This window comes from Anastrepha ludens, chromosome 2 (assembly GCF_028408465.1).
Source record: "Anastrepha ludens isolate Willacy chromosome 2, idAnaLude1.1, whole genome shotgun sequence".
NCBI classification, from domain to species: Eukaryota; Metazoa; Arthropoda; class Insecta; order Diptera; family Tephritidae; genus Anastrepha; species Anastrepha ludens.
Window position 1 is genome coordinate 122,571,724 of NC_071498.1, and position 23,069 is coordinate 122,594,792.

The window sequence follows — 23,069 nt, forward strand, 5'->3', positions numbered from 1 at the left end:
GAAAATCACGTAAATTTTTTAAATTTTGTTCTGATAGGATTGGGCGTTTTTTTCATATAATATAAATAAAATATCGAGCATTCGTTATGGGAAGCAAATGGACAAAACTAGCAGCAAAAAAATTTTGTGAAATCAAAACGATTTTCGAAGCATTTCAAACTAGGAATTTATTATTTATTTATTAAAAATCCAGTGGACTATAAAATTGTAAGAAAAACAAAAAAATAAAAATTAAAATTTTTTTTTAATAAAAATAAAAAAATTAAAAATTTTTTTTAATAAAATAAAAATAATTTTTTCTTTTTAATTTCTAGAAGTTCTAATTAAGAAATGTGAAATGTTGATCAAAATTTTTTGGATTTTTTTTGTTTTGTAATTTGCTTTAGCACTAGTGCAGTTTATATTATATTTTATTCAGACTTTATCGAGACTTGAACATTGGTCTCATTGGCATGCATTTGCTCACTTGGAAGCGTTCACTTATGGCTGTGAGGCTGTGACTCTAGCTGATGATTGAGTAATGTGATTTTAATCTAGACAGGGATTGCTTCTTTTTCAGACAATGATATTTTATATCTTCTACAGTCGGTATCTGCGTAGACAGTGGAACAAACAACATTATTTTACATATACCCTATGATCAAAAAGTACCAGGAATGTTTAATTTTATTCTTATCTTATGTTAGTAGGACTGTAAGACACTCATCTGTCACTATTTATCCGTCTTGAAGCGTTTGAGAGATGCAATATGTCACAAACGTCCGGAAATGTGAGCAAACAATTCTTGGATTTTGCATGATGATAACGCGCCCTCGCAATAGAGCCCAAATTGTACCGGATTGCTTGACCAAACATCAAGTAATGCAAATACCATCGTGCAAGCACCGTATCCTACTGATATTTCCCCGTGCGACTTCTTTTTGTTTCCCAAGTTGAAGTTACCACTTCGTGGAAGGAGATTTCAGTCGATAGAGGAGATCAAAGAGAAAGCGAGGAAGGAGCTGAAGGGCATCCCTTCGTCGGCCTACCAGGGGTGCATGGAAGACTGGGTTAAACGTTGGCACATGTGTGTTGCTTCAGACGGGTCATATTTTGAAGGAGATGAAATAAATTAGCCTGAAATTTAACTCTGTTTTGTTTTATTTAAACATTCCCGGTACTTTCTTATCATAGGGTACGTGCGTGTGTACAATAACATCAAAAACCTTCCCAGTAGGTATCTGTTTCGACTATGCGCTGTTCAAGTATATAAAAGCGTTCCGAGTAATCAAGAGGCTGGTGGTGTGCGTTGATTCTCCCACTGATATACTGGTAACGAGCTATGAAGAGATCATCCACAGTTGTTGCATACTATTTATGGTAAGAGCGATGGGACCGCATAGCTTGCGGGTCGGAAGACTTTTCGCCTGATTCTCTCAATAATGAGTTGGGTAGGAAGAAGACACGGGAAAGTGGATGTATATCTGAGCCCAAATACTATGCCAGACCCAAATTATGACAGAGGTTTAGATAGGTCTCGAAACCCACCAATATGACCACAGTATGCATTTCATACCGCCAATTGGTACCGTAAATGCTTGGGGCCCTAATCAATGCATTGATTTGATCCGTTCTACTTTCGATCACCGTGGTGTAAGGCCAGAACCAGCAGGTACCCACATAAATCAAACCGGAAGCTGACGCAAATACTGACAGATATGAATTTAGGCTCTGCACTTTCTGTTGAAGGCGCCGAGCATGGTTTTTTTTTTTTTTTTGTCTGACGCAATGAGCAATAAGGTGAGGAGGCCACTAAAGCTATAATACCTAGTGGATATTAAGCGAAAATCAATAAAAAATGGTCCATTGTTTGCTCCATGGGAAACACCATCCTAACTAAACTGCGAAAAAACTCCACGCAAGCAGAGAAACGATCCGGAGGTGCGTGTTTCATGTGGTAAGCTCAAAGGCAAGCCACACACTTTTCGGGTTTAATGTTTTGTGTCACCTTTAAAATGACAATGAAAACACAAACGTTTGTGTAGTTGTGATACTAAGCACCTACGGAACACGTACTCGCTCTTTTCGCTCTCATCCATTTAACCAGACTAGCAAAAGTGACAAAATGTATATACCCACACGGATATGCTACACCATTACTATTTCCTTTCTATCACTTTAGTTTTTGGATTCTGGCATGCATATACGTAAACTCGTTGCAACCCTGCAGGGAAGAGCTAAACTAGCATAGAAACATATTCTCTTCAGATATTGGTGTTTAATAGAAGAAATAATACCACCGTGGCTCCTAGGTGGAATATGATCTTGAATACCAGTAGTAAATCATCAATTTTTCTGCAAATTAGTTGATTTTTTTTTAAAGGGCATCTATAGATTCACCAATGCATTACGATGATGAAAAGATATTGGCTCGGCAAGATTCTATGACAAGGTCAATCCCTCCAAAAGATATAATTCAGATGAATGAAAATTTATATATTATATATTATAATATTTAGAACTGACAGTTTTCTGAAATAAGGAGTCTGTTTCAACATTTTATCCTTGGGGCGAGTTATGAGACTTTTAAACCTCTTTTGGTTGTACATCACCCCCAGTAAGGATTTCGTTTGTCATAGCCCCGTGGTTTTGAGCCAACAACCCTCCCTTAGCTTAGTTCTTCACTCCTAAGCTTATCCTTGATCATGTGTTGTCTCCTAGCAACGAAGGGCTCGGGTTCTATTAGGGACGAGGCCACAGCCACTCTTTCCTATGCATCCACTACTTCGTTCTCAGTTATACCTCTGTATCCTAGGACACAAATCAGCCAGATGCGATTGAGCGTACCTAGTAGATTCAGTTTCTCGATATCCTCAACAAGCAGTGAGGACTTAATCTCACAGGATGTCAGAGCTGTCAGTGCCCCCTGACTGTAGCTCAGAATGGCAATTCACCCATTCCAAAAATTGCTGTCTAAGTTTATCTCTGCACATAGATAGATGGCATGCAACTCCACTTGGAAACCTACCCATCGACACAGAGCGCTTGATTTTGGTGCTATATTTTCCAGCATCCATGCCTTCTGGTTTCTTCGAGCCATCTGTGTGCAGGGTACACTCTTGCTGTTTACTTTCAAATACAGGTGTACTGCAGTTTACCTTATCGCCTAGTTCAAATCTGAACTTATTTTCGAGTTTTAAGATTTTACTGACATCATCTCTGGACAACTGGGTAAGTGGGACCTGTGGGCTCAGCAATTTCATATTCTTAGATGATTTTTTTTTTCTTTCTCTCTTGGCTGTTTTAGAATCTAATAATAAGTTTAACCAGCGCCAAAAAACTAGAAATTCAATTAAGAAGATCACTACAGCTCAATAAAAGATGGTTTTCCCAAGCCATCGCCGAAAAATCCTCGCAGCAGCCGGAGACATAGAATATTTGTTTTATTTTGCCTAGCCTTATGCTATTTCGCGCCACTCTCCTTATGCAATATCTCCAAGTCACACAGTCCTGAGCCGTCTCTTCAGTCACGGTTTCTGCCTTTTATTTTATTTTTATTTGCTTTTTGAAAAAATATTACACCTTTCCATCAACAATCAGTAATTTGATTAATGTACATCTGGAATGAGAGTGACATTGAAGGGAAAATACTCTCAAGCTCATTCAAAAGAAATATACATAGCATTTAAAATAAGTGACTAACAAATACTGACAAATACGATTAGTTGTCAATTAACTAAATAGATTTGGTAATATCTGTTTGGTGGTGTTTGACGGTTATGCCGACTTTGGGTAGACTTCTCTTTATTTGGGAGTCTTCTCATCAAAAGATTTGTGTGCGTCAATAGTCTGGTTATGTGTCTTCTGCTATCGCTTTGTATGGTCTCGTCAACAGTATCGATGTCAAGGTCGCGATATATATCTGCCTTAGGTATCTACCAGGTGCATTAGACATAGGGCGTAGACTCGACTCGTTGTAGTATACTTACATTACATTTTGCAGCAGTACCCCGAACCTCATTTGGTTCGGTGGTTGCGCTTCGTTTTCGCTTCTGCATCACATGCCGTTTTTTACAGTGTTTCTCCATGTATTTGGTGGACTACCTGGCCCTATTTCTAACTCCTCCGTCTGCAGCACTTGCCTTGGCATAAAATATGAAACCAAAATTTAAGTGGCACTGATTTTAGGTACATAACTAAGTACTTTAAATTTTAGTTCTTGATTAGGTTTTTAAAGAATTTATTTTTAATTTTTTATTATTTATTTATAACACTGTGTGACTGCAATTTTCGGGCCCAAACTAAACCAATTGCAAATGAAAGTACTCGCGTAGAATAGTAAAATCTCAACCTGGTTTTGGTCTACCAGGTCACAATTTTTTTTTACAGTGCATTAAAGTTAAATAATATGGTAAATCCGGTACAAATATTGATTTTTCTTAAATTTCGTCTTAAGAGACGTTTAGCAAAATTCAATGATATATTTTTTGTAGAACATTTTAACCCGTTGAATCCCACCATTGCGTGACTATTTAATAAATTTTTTTTCAAAAATTATTAAAAAGCCCTCTTTAACTGGGTATAAAAGGGTTAATATGTTCTATAAAAAAATTCCTTGAAAAATTTCACTAGGAGTTGTCAACGACATTGAGCACCTATGGGTTAAACGTACTTGAAAAAAATGTAACAAAAACGTATGTATGTATTTCATGTGTTTCATATCAAATAAAACTCTGAAAGGTTTTTGGTGGAAAAAGGGCTGGGCTCTGAAAAAACCACCCGTTTAATTCATTTAGCTAGTGATGCTGAGGGTTGAAATCGCTTCGGAGAAAATATCTCCGAATCACTATCGCTGTCTAACTCCGCACCTTCGAATAGAGCTTTTGACCACCAACAAATTTCAGCCAACATTACATCCGGTCAAAGATACTTGATGATATCGTTCTCCGTGCTCGTCGGTTTCAGTGGCGAGTTGTCTACTAAATTCATTCAAATGAAAATGCATGAAATGAATTTTGGGAGACATGTTGACTTGAAGTTTTCGAACGCATCCAACCTAGTTTGTACATCAAACTTGTAGGTTTCTGATCTATTTTTACCTAGAAAGCCTTCAATAACTATTTTGGTTGCGTGCCAAGCAAACAACTCAGTGTCTATTGAAACAGCCACAGTCCACAGAATTTCGACTCTTATCACTCTCTTAGACATTTTTTGCATTTTGCTGTTGTTGTAAGATAAATTATGAGCTGTTATTGCAGTTTAAGAGGGCTTTTCAACAATTTTTGAAAAAATGGGTTAAATAGTCACATAAAGGGGGAATTCAACGAGTTAAAATGTTCTACGAAAAAATGTATAATTGAATTTTACTAAAACTCTTCTAAGACGAAATTTAAAATCAATATTTGTACTGGATTTACCATATTATTTAACTTTAATACACTGTTGGCCGCCGTAGCCGAATGGTTGGTGCGTGACTACCATTCGGAATTCACAGAGCGAAGGTTGGTTCGAATCTAGGAGAAACACCAAAATTAAGAAAAAAAAGTTGTTCCTAAGTTGTCGTCTCTCGACAGGCAACGGCAAACCTCCGAGTGTATTTCTGCCATGAAAAAGGTCCTCATAAAAAATATCTGCCATTCGGAGTCGGCTTGAAACTGTAGGTCCCTCCCATCAAGATGCTCACAACAAATAGGAGGAGGAGCTCGACCGAATACCCAAAAAGGGGTGGCGCCAATTATACATACATATACAATATATATACACTGTAGAAAAAATTGTGTCCCGACGATGCAACGATGTAACGGAGTTCTTATTTCATCATTTAACTGGTCTCAAACTAGTTACTTTAGGTACATATTGACCGAGTTTTTTATCCGGATAGTATGAACTGGCACGTTAACTGGAACTTTGCTGATTCATGCCGGAAAAGTTACATTTCTTAGAGCATCGTCGTGTTAAAAATACCACTTGCTAAAATGGAAAAAATATAGCACACGAACTGGTTGTACTAAAAAGTGAATTGGTAGTATTTGAGTTCACAACTAGTATTTTTCCCTGCAGGGCATCTCTACTCACAGGGAATAAGTACTCACATCTATACTCACATGTCCATGCATGATACCCATGAAATTACTCATGCTGCCACTTTTCAATTTGTGTGCAATTAAGAAGTAATTAAGTAAAAGCATATTTCATTCCTTATTAAAATTAAATGAAACCGACGAAAATGTTCAAACAGAGAGAAGTGTACAAAGTGTCGACCTGCTTTGCACTTACACACACACATACGTACATATTTGCCAACAATCAGTCATGCATTTGCTGTTGCGTTGTGGTTCGTTTGCACTATGAAACCGATTTAATGAACGCCTCGTCTGTTTGCTGCTAGTACGAATACCTTCAACCGGTGGCGTAGGCGCTAAGGATAAATAATATTACAGAAAAAAGGCCAAATTTTTTTTGTTTCTATAAAGTGTTCCAAGCAAATCAAAGCTGAATAAATTAAAAATAAATTAAGGGAAACATTGCATTAAAAGTGAAATTTTATTTCCCTTCACTGCCTCGAAAACCGAGTTGCGAGAAGCAAAGGACATTAGCCATCTCAAAAAAGACAAAATAAAAAATAAAAAAATGCTAAGACTTCAAAGCATGAAAATCTCATTTATAATTTATGCGAATTTCTCTAAGACTCGTATCACCTATAAATTTTCGCCAACCTGCCGATGGAAGCAATTCATTTGGCTTTCGCTCTGCACCAAACTTTATTGAAATATGCCAATCACGCTTCGCCAATAATTCATAGCACAACGATGCTGTAGGCAGGTCGCATTATGACAACCATAACCGCCAATTATAATACCCACGTTTGCAGGGGGTAGATGAAAGGGGAGTAAACAGTTCGAAAAGGTGGCTAAGTCAAGTGCATAACTTGAAGTACGTATACATATATACTTGTATACTTTACATTAAGGTGGAGCGATAGTATATGGAAATATATTACATTTTTTTTTTTGTAATGGCATAGCAGTGTAAAGTTGATTTTAGAAGAGTTAAGAAAAATCACAAAATTATTTTCTAAGGATCACGTTTTGTATTGGCCTCAGCCTAATAAAATTTGAAAAACTAAATGAAATTTCAAATGCATATTAATAAATTTCAAATTTCAGAGGTTTTAAGTTTATGTTTGTAACATTTTTTTTAACTGCAGTACTACTGCAGTAAATAACACAGGCCGACAAAATTTAACCAACATTCAGACCCAGAAACCAGACTATATATTTCGGAAGGTTTATGATGCGCTGAATCCAAATCTGGCCTCAGAATCGCTCTATTAGTTTGAGTTTTCGAGATATCCTAACCTAAAAGTGCAAAAAACCCCATTTTTGCCCATATTTGAGGTTATGTAGCCTTGCAGATGTTTTCTTTCACCAAAATTAAAGGATGGCATCTTTAAATACAATCCTTCTTTTTTCAAATGGCGTTTTGTTTGCTCAAATATCATTTTTTTCGCAGAGATATCGCATTTTGAAATTTTCATGTTTCGAAATTTTCCTAAACCTGAAAATCGATTAAGATAACATAGACATGATATATTCGATTACTAATTTTCTTGAATTGAGTCTTATTTTTCTTAAAATTTTGTCTCACACCATAAGTGTGCTGACTCATCACACCCCTACACTATCTAACCTTTGGGTACCGAGTCACACACAGCCCTAACCCCTAGAAACCACCCCTATCATGCCGCAAGCAGGCTTACCCACAAACCCCAAATTTACATACTATTAATCCATATATTTCAGGCCCTCAAACCCAAGAAAATTAGTAATCGACTATATCATGTCTATGTTATCTTAATCGATTTTCAGGTGTAGGAAAATTTCGAAACATGAAAATTTCAAAATGCGATATCTCTGCGAAAAAAAATGATATTTGGGCAAACAAAACGCCATTTGAAAAAAGAAGGATTGTATTTAAAGATGCCATCCTTTAATTTTGGTGAAAGAAAACATCTGCAAGGCTACATAACCTCAAATATGGGCAAAAATGGGGTTTTTTGCACTTTTAGGTTAGGATATCTCGAAAACTCAAACTAATAAATTAATTTTAGTTATCAATCCGAATTTTGCATGGACAGAGAAGCAGATATTAGTTTAAATTATTTCGGATACTTTTCCTTGTAGACTAGTGTAATAAAAATTTAATAACAATAAATAATAAAAGCTGATATAACTTATTACCTATACTACACGACTTTCAGTAGTAAGAGTCATTCAACATCGCAAAACACATCAATAAAACTAAACAGTTACAGCCGTTGAAAAATACTTAAGAACGATACACAGTTCTCTCCACTAGAGACTTTTTTCAATAAAATCATTTAAATTTTTTGCATATTAGAAGGTAAATTGAGTACTGATAATATTGAGAAAAATATTTGAGGACAAAGAAAAATAATAGCCGAATTATAAAAAATGCAGGAAAAGAGGAAAAGTATTCATTAAGGGGGCAAATACCTGTAAACGGTCATATTTTCCCCGATTTTCGTTAATATTATTTGAAATGAAGAAGTCAATATATTTGCATCAAAATTGGCATAAAGTTTATTTATACATTAAATTAATATACAAATTTTATTTATTTATTTTTTTTATTTTTTTAAATTCATAATCATAATCATAATTTCTATATGAAATAAACAAAAATAAAAAAAAAAAATCGCGGAATAAAATGCTTCAAAAAAAATAAATTTAGCGGCGAATTTTCCTACTAACTATTTTTGATTCGAAAAAAATTATTTTTTCGAACAATTTTCGGAATCTTGAAACACATAGAAAGTAATATCAAAAAGATGTGTGCAAAATTTCAGGGAGATCAATCAATAACTTTTCGAGTTATCGTGTTCGCCAGTGCGAAAAATATAGTTTTCAGAAAAACGCGTCTAAAGTCGGCCACTATACCTCTCCCAGCGCTCGAACGCAAAGAATAGAGTCGTCACGGTTGACGATCTATAATATAAGAAATACTTAAATTTACGTTTTAAATTTTTTTTGACATATTCTTAAATGATTATGTTAACATTTTATGAAAAAATTTTTTTTTCGAAATTTTACAGGTATCAGCCCCCTTAATATTTTGTTGGAAATCCTTTTTGCTTTATTACTGCCATACAGAACCTTTGTATTTACATTATTCAACCTTTACAACGTTCAACAGGAATGGATTGCCTTGGCCTTTTCAAATAACTGATCCGATTTTGTGATACTCTGCGTACTGAGTTCATTTTTTACGTCGTTCCAAAGATATTCTATTGGATTTAAGTCAACGCTCAAAGATGCCCAAAATTGTCCTCGAAACACTTTTTTGCCACACGAAAAGTGTGATTCGAATCATTGTCCTGTTAAAATTTCGAAATCACCGGTAAATTCTCTTCTGCGTAAGGCAGCATTACATTTTTGCGCGTATCAATATTACCTTCAATAGAATGAATTCGGCCGACATCGTTCCACGGAAAGCAGCCCCACACCCTTATTAAACCTCCCAGTGCTTTATGATCGGTGCGGCAAAATTGTGGTCGAATGATGCAGATTTTGACGTATGATAAAACGCCAATGATTTTGAGTCCAGGATATACAAGTAGGCTCTTGAACAAACTCTATTCGGCGTAGCCGTTACGTTGCTATTGCCAATGCCTTCTTCCTTGCCAGTCGACCGTGAATTCCTGTCTCTGTCAATTGAAACGCAACTGTTCTTTTAGTTATTCACTTTTCTAGGTGAAAAAAAAATTTTTAAGGGGTCTTCTGGGTTTGAGCTTTGACAATTTAAAAATCATCCTATTAATCGCGAGATTCGGATTTGTTGAGAATGTTTCCTGCTGTTTTATACTCAGAAAAATATTTCAAAGCATTAAAAATCGTCATGTTTGAAACGATGTTCAATGTGTAATTTAGGCGAGCTTGAAAACGGAGCACATTTCCTGGCGCGCTGCCCAAGAGAATATAAAAAATCCTTTCCGAAAATTTATCTTAAATAATTCACAACTGATTAAGATTCTCAATGGGGAAAATGATCATTGGAATAAGCTTTTGCGTTTTTTAAATATAAATTTAAATACAGATATTACTTAATAAACGAGTTTAACTTGTTTTTGTATTGCACGAATAATAAATCGGCAAACGGCTCGATTCATTGTGGTTAAATTAATATAAATATTTTTTCTCTTAATACTATTGGGTATGAAAATTAGTTTCCGCCCTCGTAATATAAGTGGCACTGCTAATACTATTTTTGTCTTCGCTCTGGTTATATCCTGGTGATTTAAAGGTGCATATGTGAGGTCTCAATCGCAGTACTTGACATTCGTTTGAAGCGTAAAGATTCTTTTCTATCTGACGTCAAAAATTTCTACGCTGGCCCCGTAAAAACTGCTGCTTTTGTGGAAAGTCATGCTTCATTATTAGCTTTTAACGAAAAGTACAGCTGAAACGTGTCGTATTTTGATCAATATTTAGGTAATCACGCCCCATCAAATACAACTTGTAAAGAGTGGTTTCGACGCTTACAAAGTGTCAATTTCGACGTAAGTGATAAAGATCGCGAAGGGGCAACGAAAAAATTCAACTACAACAGTTATTGGATGAAGACGCATGTCAAACCCTTGATGATATGTCTAAAGAATTGGATGTTGACAGATCAAGCGTCGGTAAACGTTTGCACGCGATGGGGATGATCCAGAAAGGAGGTAGGTGACGGGTGCCACATCAGTTGAAAGAGAGGGATATCGAGAGACGTTTGCCGATGTGTAAGATGCCTCTTGAACGGCAGAAAAGAAAAGGTTTTCTGGCGATGAAAAATGAATCTATTAAGATAATTTTAAGCGTCGAAAATATTGGAGCTTGCCAGGTGAACCAGACCCATCGACAGCAACAAATTTTTAATCGTTTCCACGACAGTCGGTTCTACGTTACGATACTCCGCGCGTCTTAATTCATTATGAATACGTAAGGGGTACTTGTGTGCAGATCCTCTTCCAGTTATTTCAGCATAAAATCTATCATATTTTCTCCATTTAAGATTTTAAAGTTTTCCGGAGCATAGCGTGGGCATTGGAACAGAGACGTGATCAACAACTTCTTCCCTCTGCGTATGGTTTCAGCAGTTTGGTGAACACTCTTGGCCATATCTATGGAGATATTTTCTAGATACTCCGTGCTCTGAAAGAAATTTCGTTACGTGATAGTTTATTCCCCCTGGTTTCTTTTCAACCACATCGTAGGAACGGGAATTAACTCACGCGTCCAGCTACCTTTAGGTGACCTGCTCCATCGGTCTTGCCAATGGGCGATCGAACGACGTATTTTTTCTGCTGCAATTTCTTTACGCCCTGCTCTGCGATCGTGTACAGAAAGTCTTATATAAATTTTCTTCATTTCTTTTGCAAAAATGTCCACCGGGATCAGGCCTGCAATGACGAAGGAAGTATTATCAGAAATTGTACGAAAGCCGCAGACAGTCCACAAAGCGCTTGGCGGATAGACGTCTATTATTATTATTATTTTTTTTTTTTTGAGTAGCTGTTTATATTCAATTCATCAGCTCAATTCGCTGCCGCATACAAAAGGACCGAGCCGACAATCCTACTATTATCTATCTTAGCATTTTTTTGCTATAGCCATCGTTGTTTGGCATTAGTCGTGCCAGGTAAAACTGCAGCACATATTTACCGCCGCAGCCGAATGAGATGGTGCGTGACTACCATTTGGAATTCAGAGAGAACGTAGGCTCGAATCTCTGTGAAAGACCAAAAATGAAGAAAAAGTTTTTTTTTTCTAATAGCGGTCGCACTCGGCAGGCAATAGCGAACCTCCGAGTGTATCATGAAATAGCTCCTCATAAAAAATATCTGCCGTTCAGAGTCGGCTTAAAACTGTAGGTCCCTCCATTTGTGGAACAACATCAACACGCACACCTCAAATAGGAAGAGGAGCTCGGCAAAACACCGATAAAAGGTGTTCCCGCCAATTATATATATATATAAATATAGTATATTTATATGTACCTATATTTGTATACAATAAAAAAATGCTATATTCCGGGTTATAGTTATAAATTTACGAAGAAAAATTAACACTTTTGATTCAAAATTTTGTTCGAAGGTTAATGGTGTGGTAGCCACCCCTTAATATTAGATGAGGTATATAATATTTCGCACCCTTAATTCTATCATAGCAAGCCAATTTTCTACAGGACTACAAAAAGTTAAAACACAAAAAAAAGGTCACTCCACCCTAATGTGCATGCATAGTTTAGTATATGACAAATGTAGGGCAAAAGGTGGTCGACGATGAACTACAAAGAAAGTGAAAAGTTAAAGCTGTCAGTATAGTTTGCTTTTATTGCTGTTGTTGTGTTTCCAGCTTTTTTGCTTTTCTTCTTTGTTTTCGCCATTAAATTCGTACTGGTAATGTGAGGAACGCAAGTCACACGAACCACCTAATTGATGTTCCATTAACAGCTATCTGATAGGAAATTAGAATGAGTCCAAAGTACTTGACTCATTACCACAATAAATAGAGTTGCCAAATTATTAAAAAAAAAATAGTATACAAGTAGTGTTCGTATAATCTTGAAAGCATTAGCTTCTATTGTAATTTGTGGAATGCATTTGCTTGTTTAATTTTACAAATAAAAAGTTTTCTATGAATTACAACAGAATCGCACTAAGTAACTGAAGTTCCATACTGCCCTTAGTACCAAAGGAATATTTTATAATATTAATGTTCATTGTCAATTTGATTATTAGCTGTCAAATGGAGCAGAAATAAATTATCTCCTCCAGACTGAAGTCTCAGACTTAGTCGCTCCTCTCAATTGAAATAAACGAAATCAGGAAGAACTGGAGAAAAATCTGGAAAAATGCATTCCAACATCAAATTAAATAATAGTAAAATTTATTTATGAAATTTACAAAATATAAAATAATATATATAAATAAATTTATAAAAATTAATAAAAAATAAATTTATTTATAAAATATATTATATTTTTTAACTATAAAATATAATATAATTATTAGGTGCGTAACTAAGCTCCCGCTGTTTGTCAATAGATGCCGCCAGCAGTGTGTGCTAGTCGATTCTAACATAACCTAAATGTCATAAAATAAGCTTAGAAATATGGTAAACAAACTGCTTCGACACATTAGTGATTTTGTTTTGGTGTCACATACTTTTGGCTTTGTGAAAATGTCTGATTTTTAGGCCGAATAATCGTCATTTGCGGGAAGTGTTGATTTTCCTCTTGCATTCGAAAAAAACGGCGGCTGAAGCGCATCGACAGCTACAAAAAGTTTATGGAGATGCTGCTTTAAGTGAAATAACGTGCCGAGATTGGTTCCGTCGCTTCAAAGACGGTGATTTTAATGTTGACGACCGTCCGCGTGAAGGAAGGCCAAAACCCTTCGAAGACGCTGAAATGGAGGCATTGCTCAATGAGCATCCGTGTCAAATGCAAGAAAAACTTGCTTCAGTATTAGGAGTTAACCGCCAATCCATTTCCAAGCGATTGCATGCTTTAGGAATGATTCAGAAACATGGGACTTGGGTTACTTATGAGTTAAAACCAAGGGATGTTGAACGTGGTTTTTTCGCCTATGAGGAACTGCTCAAGCGGCAAAAAAGGAAAGGTTTTCTTCATCACATCGTGACGGGTAATGAAAAATGGATTAATTTCAGCAATCCGAAGAAAATAAAGTCATGGGGACTGCCCGGTCATGCTTCTACGTCGTCGCCTCGGCCGAATATTCACGCTGCGAAGGTTATGCTATGTATTTGGTGGGACCAAGTTATTATTTATTACGAACTGTTAAAACCAAGCGACACTATCACTGGGGATCGGTATCGACGACTTCAATTGATGCGATTGAGCCGAGCACTGTGTGAAAAGCGGCCGCAATACGCGGAGAGAGATTCTACATTGTTTTTTAGATACAACTAATAAATATATTGTACACAAACAACTTAAGGGTCAAATAGTTTCCTATGCCGATTTAGAATAAGAAGTGCCAAACGTGGGTTCTTTGATCGCCCCTTGAAATAAAATCTAGACGTAAACTTTCAAATCGCTGACCAAGTCGTTTGAAGAGTCCATGCAAAGTCAGAAAGATGGCATACATCGCACGTATCGAAGTCATGTTTATTTAGTATTAGCATCTCTTGGAAGAACACACACCAAATTACCGCCAGATCGGTATATTTCTTTGTGTTTGGCATTCGTGTGAATCGAGAAAGTCGAGTTATTTTCAAAAAAGTCCATTTGCATCACGACAACGCACCAACTCACGCCTCAGCAGTTGTGGTCGCAAACGTAATAAAAATATATAGCGTTCGAACTCGTTTCATATCCCCCTTATTTTCCAAATCTGGCTCTCTCGGATCCCTTGGATAACTATTTGTTCCACAATTCGAAGAAATAGCTGGCGAGGGTAAATATTTTATTCAACAGAGGAGGAGATTGCAAAAACGAATGGCTATTTTTAAGACGTAAACATAGCCTAATATTCGGAAGGCATCAACAAACTATCGCAACGTTGGACGAAGTGAATAAAGGAATAAAAATGTAAATAAGTTGGAAAAAAAGTTTAGTCCAACTAATACTATGCCTTACCTAAGCAGATATTAAAGAACGAATTAAGAACTCTCAGACAACGTTCAGGAAACTCAGCTCCGTATGGCACCCGAGACACATATCTAGAAATACCAAACTATGGATATTTGAATCTAACGTAAAGTCGATTCTCCCTTACGCCTGTGAAATGAGGAATCAGTCACAGAAAAGTGCATAAGCACTTAAAATTTTTGTTAAGCGCTATCTGCATAAAATCATGCGTATTTTCTGACCGAATACCATTCAAAACACTTAGCTCTGGCAAGCTATAAAGCAGAAGCCCATTGTAAAAGAAATTACCAAGCGGAAATGGCTGGCACTACGCTGAACTATAATAATAAAGACGTCAGCAGAACTACAATTGAATGGAACCCGCAGGGCAGCCGCCGCACAGGAGGACCGTCTAACACTTTGAGAAGGATTATTGAGGCGTAGGTGGAAAAGACGCACAAAACATGGAGTGAAGGGAAAATACCAACAAAAAATCGGGGCCAGTGGAAACAAGGCCCTATATTCCATAAATACATATAAAATATATGAGTTTGGGGCCAAAGAAATACATTGTTTTTGGGTGAACTTTTTGCCCAAATGGTTTAAAACACTTTTATGGTCGATCTGTAGCTCCTGAGCGATGCTACGACTACTAACATGCCGATCAACTTCGATTATTTCTGAGATTTTATTGACATTTTCAACATTTTCTTTAACATCAAAAATGCCTGAATGGAATCAACGAAACCAAAATTGCACGCAATTAACTTTTGCAGTATCGGCACCATTTACAATTTAAGCGACTTGGATTGCATTTTCGGCTTTTCTCTTTGTTGGCTTCCATTGACAACACGCTGTGGCTCACAACTGATTGGAACAAACAAAAAACCGCAAAATAAGTTTATTAGTGTGAAAGGTCAAATTGAGCATAAACTTCAAATTGTTTGATCGATACTTTACGGGACATTGAGAACATAATGGATTTCTTTGATCGCCCTGAATTAAAACTCTCTCCAGCAGTTTCTATTGATGGGACCTTGTAATTTCAAAAAAAGTTAAATTTTGTCGTGCAGTGTTATGGGCAACTCACCAACTCATCAGCTCTATTACATATATCCTGAATACACCCTCAGTTCACTTATGTAATATTTAATATTTCTCTTGCCTATCTTCTTCACAGAAATTCCCACAAAAATGTTCCACAAAATAACCAGTTGGCATTTCTCAATTTAACATAACCTACAACTTGGCAACTTTCACGTCAGCTGTCTTAACTAATCACTCAAGTGTCTCCTGCTCTGCTATTCTTCGCCGCCCTCTCAACGCAATGCCCTTGCTGGCCAAGCACTTGGCAGCACGAACCTACCACAACAATCTGCCGCAATAATGTAACTCATTACCAAACTCATTTGCAGCATTTAATATATTCATCACGGACATGGCATGACACCAATACATAGGAAAAAGAATTTAGTAAAGAATCAGCCAACGAATAAAATTCCCACAAGTCGAGAAGCGTGTGAAGCGAATGCCAAAAGGGCGCTCGAAGGTAAATAGCGTAGCATGAAGTGTGCGACGGACCTGATGCGGACTTGGCATGCAAAGAGCGCATGACTTGCCAAATCACTTTCACCTTAATAACGAACCGTCAAGTACAAATTCATAAATGAACAGGGATTCAAGTCAAATTTACAACATAATAGCATAAGGATACGTAGAGCGGCCGAAAGGCGGATAGGGCAGGCGCTGAGTGGAATGAAAGTTGCCGATAAAGGAAGTGAGTAATTGAGAAAAGCAGACGGTAAGCAACGAACTGTGGACAATGGAAGGTGAATGCCAGATGAGTGAGAGAATGAACTAGCAGACAAAGAGACAGACAGTTGAATGGGCGGGAGTAGCAGGAAATAATGAAAAGGACACCGTCGGCACGCACAAGATACACACCGAGTGGCCCAGACAGACATGGCATGCAAGCGCTTATTTTTGTGTGTGTGTGTGACTTTTGAAGCGTCATGCTAGTACATAATTGTAAGCAGTATTTCTACATACCTACATGCACATATGTGTCGTGCCGTCATAGCAGCAGGAAGACCCACTTATTAAGCGACAATATGTGCAGATGGCTGGCCAAGCGCTCAGATAGTGCGGCAATTTATGAACACTCGACCGCTTAGTCATAAATGCAAGTCAGTATCCTTGTAAGAGCACATAAATGTACAAATCACTTGCGTATGTATATTTTAAGAGCCCCCCAGTATGGGTTTGTTTGTGTGCTTGTGCGTGTGTGATGGGTATGGGTATGAGTATGGCTACTTGTCTAATAGACATTTTGGTTGTGTACTTAAATGTGTGTGCGTTGGTTTTCTTTCCAAGTTATCCTCTTGCGTTGTGGCCGTGTGTTTGTTTATTTGTTTATTCATATACAATAATATACTCTTATAGTGTGTGTGTATGTGCGCGTAAGCGTTGACAGCATAAAAGACCTTTTTCTGGTGATGTTTATTTCGTGTTTAGCTCTATTTTATGTAAATTGCAAGATTATGCCCAGATTTAGGATGAGTTACAATTGGCTTATGGTATATTAGCGTCATAATATTATACGCTCGACTGTCTGTATGCCACAAGGCTGGAATGCCTAGCAACTCGACCTCTTGACTGGCTGGAGCGGGTCATCGGTGCGTATACGTAACATTATATTCGCCGTTAATGAAGTGTCGTACGCGCCTTATTGTTGTCAGGGGCGTGCTTGGTGTGCTTGGTATACATCGTTGGGTGTTGGTTGCCAGCTGAGGCGGTTAGAGAGAGTGAACGTAGCGAAGGAGCACATATTTAAACGCTTACTGTTATGGCTTCATAATTTCATAATCAGTGTGTTAAGTACGGTAATTCTGCTAAATCAAGAAATAAAGAGGAATGAGCCAATTATGTCTTATTTTTTTGTATTCTTTGTATTTTTTTTTTTTTTTTTGTATCTTCCTGGTGTTGTCAAGTGATAAATTATTGCTTTAATGAATCGTTTTTTTTTTTTTTATATTACAATTTTTGATTCGGCTAGAAAGGAAAACTTGTTAATAAAAATTAAACTTCAGGAGTATTTTAAAAGACGCGCCTCTTACAAGTAAAATTGTACAACTATCTCTTGACAGCACAAGAAGAGGAATTATTCGCTATTGACATCTAGGTGTCGCCTTCGAAAGGACCTTATGTATGTATGTATGTATGCACAGGCTGATCAATTTAGAGGTATCGGATTTTGAAATGAAACAAAACAACGAAAATTCAAATTGATTGTGCAATCTTTATTAGATTTGTGTAGAATCATTCATGACATTTATATTTTAAAAATCATCTCTTCTAAATGTTGGTCGCAACAGCGACGTAAATCGGTCATCCCTAAAGACCAATTTTGAATGACTCGCAGGAGGGCTTCGGTCGGTATCCCGGTAACTTTGGTAATGTTAGCTTCCAATTCCTCAGTTGAAGCTGATTTATCCACAAAGCACTTAGACACCCCCTCAAATAAAAGTGTGATATCACACGATCTTGGTGGCCAATCCACTGACCCGAGACGAGAGATAAATTTCTCACCGAAATGACGATGCAGTAAACGACGGGCTGTATGACTGTATTTTGGAGATCACGGTCCTCATTTTCTGGTATCCGACATCAAAAAGTTGTTTTTGAAGAAATATGGGTCAATGATGGGTCAAACGGTTATTTTCAATAGATGTAATGGCTATTCTTGAATAGCTTCGGGTTGATCTTCAGCCCAAATAAGACACTTTTGCTATTGACGTGGCCACTAGCAAACAAATATTATGGCCTCATCGCTAAACAAAATTCGGGTCCCAATGTGTGCGATGAACACTTTTCACAAAGCGTTGATTTTCGTAATAGAATTGTACGATTTGTTGTTGTTGAGACGTAAGTCTTTCCATGATGAAATATCCATGAATGCAAGAAGAACTTATATATTTAGTTTGACAGTAGTCACGCGTGATTTGTCAAAAAAGCCTTATTGGAAACAGTAACTAAATTTTGTGGGTTCAAATAAATTCTTGAATTTGCCATTTATTTAATATAGGCTTTAGTGGCGCTTGAAGTTTTGTTCCCCTTTTTCGGTATATCCTAATGAAAACTCGAAATCAGTTCTTGACAAAAACAAAAAATTTAATGGATTCATTAAAAAAAATATTTATTTTAACAAAGTCAATAAGCAAAGAAATCGTACTAAAACGATATAATATTTCTCAAAATAATTTGCAGGGCAGTTAAAATATAACTTTTTTTTTATGATTTAAAGTAGGAAACACTTAACAAAAAATCGTTAATTCAAAACTATCTCAAGCAGCCATTTTTAACGCTGGAGGAGGAGTGGTTCTAACTGAACTAATGGTTTTTATTAATTGACACATAAATATATGTAATATCCTTTTACTATGAGTGGCCCGTAGAGCCAAGGTTTCTGAAATCAGAAACCATCTTCGAAAAGATGAGGGATTTGCACAGATTTTCTAAGGCTGCTACGTTTTATTGCATGCAGCAATTGCCAAGCATATGGCCATACTCCAGTAACACGTTCATAACGTGAGCTGCTTGATGCAAAACGGACGGCCACTGTAGCCGCCACTAACCTACTAACGGCACTAACCCACCGGTTTGGGAGGCTCTACTAGGAGCTACGCTACTGCCGACATTGCACTCGGAATCATTGCACTTGCTAAGCCTCCTCCCCGCGGCAAGATAACAGTCTACCGAGAAGGAATCGTCATAACTTTAACTAAAAACGAACAAAAAATCGGACAACTGACATTTAAAAAAAAGTGGACGTACAGCGAAAGCAAAATATCTTTTTGAAGTAATCTCTAAAATCGAATATCGCGAGAAAGGTTATGTTTCTAAATTAATCATTTCATATAACCAAATCAATCAAAAATTACCTAAGTAATAATGTCTTTAATTACCAGCTAATACTTTCAGAACCGGAGTGTTTGTATCTATTCCAACAAGATCTAGCCAACGGAGGCGCTGAATCTTTATTTGCTGCACTCATACAGCTTATTATACTATATCCAGCGATACTCGCCGTCACCAACGTGCAAAGGTCCAAAAATCTTACGCAGAATCTTTCTCTTAATCACCTCAAGGAGCACCTCGTCAGATGTTGTTATCGTCCATGCTTCTGCGTCATGCGTTAAGACGGGCTTGATAATAGCCTTGTAGAGTGTTAGTTTTGTTCGTCGAGAGAGGACTTTACTACTCACTTGCCCACTTAGCCCCAACTAGCACTTGTTGGCAAATGAGAATCGTCGTTGGATTCCAAGGCTGACATTATTAACGGTGAGAATGCTGGTTCCTAGATAATCGAAGCAGTGACGAGAGGTCCCGATACGCGAGTGCGCTGACTGCTTTTTCGATGACAAGAGGTAATTGCACTTGTACTTTTGTCTTCATTCACTACCAGACCCATTCGCTTTGCTCTTTTATCCAGTTTAGAAAAGGTAGAATTAACGGCACAAATAGACCAGATTAACATTTGCAGAAAAGTATCAATTTTGGGAAGATGAATGCGAAAGAGTAATTTTTTCCGATGAACAAAAATTCAATCTGGATGGATCAGGTGGCTTCGAATTGTATTGACATGACGGCATAACGAAAGAAAAAGGAGGAGAGAATGGTTCATTACTTGGGAGGAGGTTCTGTCTTGATTTGTGCTGACATTTGTTAAGGGGGTCCTCTAGTTTCTTGGGTCGAAAATATCGAATTTTTTTTTTTTTCATAAATCACATTTACAACATGTGTTAAAAGTATGTGCTGAAGGATTTTTCGATATTCGAAGTGGCTCACAAGTTACGGCCTTGAACGGAGCAGGTATACTTAGCGCGCTCAACGCTATAAATCACATGCGCGAACTTTGAAACGCGTTTTTCTCGAAACACTATTTTTCAAAATAGTGACCACGATATTTCAAAAACTACTGAACCGATCTTGTTCAAATATATACCTCATCTTTAATATATTATAAGCCAGCGATTGAACTAGGATTATCATGATTGCCTCGATAGTTTTTTTCCTATGAGCGAAAAAATTAAGAAAAAATAAATAAAAAATAGAATTTAATTTTCAAAAGTGTATACAAAAATTAATTTTTGTAATTAAGAATTCATTCTAGTTCAATCGCTAGTCTTAAATATGAAGATTAAAATGTCGTTTGGTTTTTCGATTTCAGATAAGCCAAACAGCCGCAATCTTGGTCACCGTCAAGCACCTCTTTTACTTTATGTCTTCTTGTCGGCCACTATAACTTTTATTCTATTATATACAGGTATCCCTTGTATAACGCGGTCTTATACAACGCGGTTTCGATATAACGCGATTTGGAAAAATTAGGGTTCAGTACAACGGGAAATTTAGGTTTATATAATGCGAAGGGGAAAATACATAATTATAAAATCTGGTAACACTAATTTGCGTACCACATATTTATAATATGTAATGTATTTTTAATGTAAACCGGGAATTACCCTTTTTTGCCTTAGATAGATAGAATAGATATTAATGTAGCACCTTATTACGAAATTGAAAAGGAGCTTAAAAAAATCACCCACCAAAAACTGATAACAGATTTTGCAATTATAAAACCAGTAGAAGAACCACAAGGTCCCAGAACGAGTTCCTTATCCAATAGCGAAAACTATGTTGAAGAAATATCTTCTGATGAAGCTATTGCTCCCCCAAAACGCCCACGTGCAAATATCTTTGAAGACAGTGAAACAGATTAATTACCATATGAAGTTTGAAGAATAACAATAAAGTTTTTAATAAACCTTTAATTTGTTTTAGTTTGTTTTCAAATTTTTTGTTTTGTGTTTTTAATTGTATTATAAAGTCTGAACTTTAGTACTGAGTTGAAATATATGTGCACATGTTATTTTGTATGTATTTTATTTAAAAAAAAACCTATTGGAACATAACCCCCAAATTTATATGAAAACTATGTTTTAGATAACGCGGAATTACATAACGCGCAATTCTTCTGGAACGTAACTATCGCGTTATACGAGGGATACCTGTATTTTGTCTTCAAAAAATTTGTAAAGCTCATTTAAATGTTACTAAAGATTATGTGAACACAATGAGATTTATTATTTTGATCGTTTGCCCGTTAAAAATTATTGAAAAACCCGAAAAAAACAGGCGAGAAACTAGAGGACCCCCTTAAAGGCAAAACGCTTTTATGTTTCATATCCACAGAAATTAATAGTGTGAAGTATTATATAGATAAATTACCTTTTTTTATGATAATTTCAATAAGGAGTGTATTACCCAACACAACAACGCAGCTATTTATGCTTCCAAAATCAGAAAAGAGTTTCTCCCAGCAAAGAAAAAACAATTTTAGAATGGCCTGCCCTGTCCTTAAGCCAAACGAAAATATATGGGCAATACTCTCTCACTCGGTTTTCAGAAATGATAGCACTAAGAGCCTTAAAAGTAGGATTTATGTCGAAAGGTAAAAAATTGTTGAAAATATTATAAAAAACTTAATCAACGGCTTCAACAAATTATGTTCAAATAAGGATCCAACACAAATTACTGAGCTCCAAATTAACCCCACGGATTCTATTTGTTTTTTTGTTTTTAATTATAATAACATAAGTCTTATACTTTTTCGGTTCTTCAGATTTTACTTTTCTTGGTAAGCAATTTAAGTTTCGTGAAATGTGTGCTTATTTCTGTATATAGTTATATTATAATGTTACATACTATACTTAGTTACATGATCACCCTATTCCTATATTATACCTACTCTTAATTCTAACTTAATCTTACTCTTATATTTAATTACTTATGCTAACTGCTATTTAAACCAACAACTGTTTTACATACTTTCTCACACTCTACACCCACACGCTTACTCACGCACTCAACATACACTCAACATACTTTCTCCCATTCTCTTAAATGCTAAATATTAGTTAAGCTTTAGGTTAAGAAGAGTTTTTGTTAAACTGGGAGTTGAAATAAAGTTCTTGGAAGAAGAAGACGTGTTTCACTTCGTTATTATATTTTTGAAACATTTATTGTATCATTAATAGTTTAAAAATTAAAAACATTAATTTTTAGCCCTTAGTGGTTAGGGATAGTCAGAATTTTCAAAAAAATGGATTTTTTTACATTTTCTTGAAGTATAATATGAAAAAAAATATTGTGTGAAAATTTGAAGTGAATCCGACAAATACTTTTGTAGTTATTCAACAATTAACAAAGGGCGCTAGGGCGCTCCGTAGCAGATAGCAAAACTTTAAATGTGTTTTTCTCGAAACTATGTTTTTTGAACTGGTGATCACTGTAACTTAAGAACCGCTTGGTACATTTCAATAAAATGTATACTGTTTTTGAAAAATATAAAAAACACCAAAAATTTCGATTCT